This window comes from Euprymna scolopes, chromosome 40 (genome assembly GCF_053919585.1).
Source record: "Euprymna scolopes isolate OS-2025 chromosome 40, ASM5391958v1, whole genome shotgun sequence".
Lineage (NCBI taxonomy): Eukaryota > Metazoa > Mollusca > Cephalopoda > Sepiida > Sepiolidae > Euprymna > Euprymna scolopes.
In genome coordinates, this window is record NC_136521.1 from 33,548,773 (window position 1) to 33,551,141 (window position 2,369).

Below are 2,369 nucleotides of genomic sequence, written 5' to 3' on the forward strand. Positions count from 1 at the left end.
CTGGAGACTTTTTATAATGGAGCTTTAGGCTTTGTGGAGTAGGTCGAGAGAGTTGGTTAGAGCAGGGCAGAGAGGGAAAGTAAGGAGGAAAAAGAAGAGAAGAAATATTTTTTGTAGATCATGAGCCGTAACAATTACTCACTAATATGGCATCGAGAAGCCCTTTCAGAAGCTACTGCATGGTCAAGAATCCATTAATCAAATGACAATATAGCAGCCCCAGTACTTTGCCCCCTCTGATAGGACGGCCTCCTTTGTGGTTAGTCCATTGTTCGGGTTCCTGACTATAGGCGGATAACGTCAGCCCAGAAAAACGTTTATCTCCAACACACTTATTAGTCATATGGTTACAAGGATGGAGATAGAAACAAAAATATTCCGACATCTCAGGCGACTGTTCACTCAAAAATATTATGTGCACATTGATAGTGAGAAAGCATGTTGTAAGAGAGAATTAGATAAATGCATGTTAGAATAGTGCTCGATATACCATGTTTTATCTACCTAAGATATCATAATTCTTGAATATGTATATATATATATATGATATATATATATATATATTTGATATATATATCATGTATATACATATTTGATATATATATATATATATGATATATATGATATATATATGATATATATATATGATATATATGATATATATATACGATATATATATATACTAACAGATGTTTTATTTACCTAAAGATATCATAATTCTTGAATATGTATATATATATTTGATATATATATTAGATATATGTATGATATATATATATATGATATATATATATGAGATATATATATATATATATATATATATGGTATATATATGATATGTATATATATATATATATATATATATATATATATATATATATATATATATATATATGTCACGTTGACACACGGGTTTCTGTCAGATAACCCAAGTTAAGCAACGTTGAGCCTGGTTATTACTAAAATGGGTGACAAATTTTGGAATTCCAGGCGCTGTATGTAGGAGGACATCGACACCTTCCTGAAAGAGTTGCAAAAGCCTAACGTCTTCATCTCCCCTTACGGGGATATACATGCGAATTGGACCGCTTGTGACTTTCATAGTCCTATGAAACTTCCTCATTTGGAGAAAGCCAATTAAACCCGAATTGGGTTAGTGCCGATCGATATATATAGATAGATATAGGCGATGTTGCTGATAATGTCTCTAATTTATTATAACTTGTTGACTGAAACATACTTATGACTGCGTAGCTATACCTAAATGTTTACGTAAAAATAAATAAAAAGTATATCTTCCTCTACCTTGGTATTGAGCATTTTTGTATAAACCTTGTTAAAATCATAGGCCAGTCTACCTCTGAATTATATTTTATAACCTTTAATAACTTAATTTAATATGTGTGTGTTCACGCGCGTATATAAAGTTATGAAAATATATTTATAGCAATAAGCTACACAGAGAGTTCCGCGTTTCATCATCATAGGGAATCATCGGGCTAAAAATTTTAGTCCGACGATTTTCTATGGGGATGAAACGCGGAAGCCTCGGTTTAGCTTAATTACCATTTCCGTGTATTAAGCACTTCTGTAGTAAATACTGAAAATCGATACATAAAATATTATAACGTTTTATTTGAATACACGAGATAATTAAAAAACAAAAAACGGAATGAAACGCCTTTGTAGTTCGATTGCCATGCATATATTGTTATAACTTATTACCTAGTTCTACTCGTGTACTGAGCACCGTTGAAGTATAACACCTGAAAGTATCCTGTATCTCTATAAGGCCACCGTTCGCCCATGTATGGAGTATTGCTATCACATTTGGGCTTGTGCATCTGCTACTAGTCTCTCGCTCCTAGACAAGGTCCAAAGAGAGTCGCAAATCTGAAAGGCCCTGAACTGGAATCTAAGCTTCAGCCTCTGTCCCATCGACGTAATGTTGCATCCCTCTGCCTGTTCTATAAGTATTTTAATGGTGAATTCTCTGATGAACTGCAGACACTTGTGCCCCCACGACGTAGACACCCTCGACAGGCAGCTAAATCCCGCCCCCACACAGTAGAGATCCCTAGATGTAAAAGATCTTTCTACTCCAGTAGTTTCTTCCCCAGAACCGCTAAACTCTGGAATTCCATTCCAGGCCACTGCTTCCCCAACTGTACTGACATGCAGAAGTTCAAGTGTAACGTGAACCGACATCTTGCTGCCCAAATGCCAACATAGTACCCCAGTAGTTATTGCCTCTGATAGTAGCCCCCTACACCAAAGTGAAAATGTAATAAAAAATATATAATAAATAAAATAAATAAAAAATAATGAAAATCGGTGCATAAAATATAGCATTTATATGGACACACGAA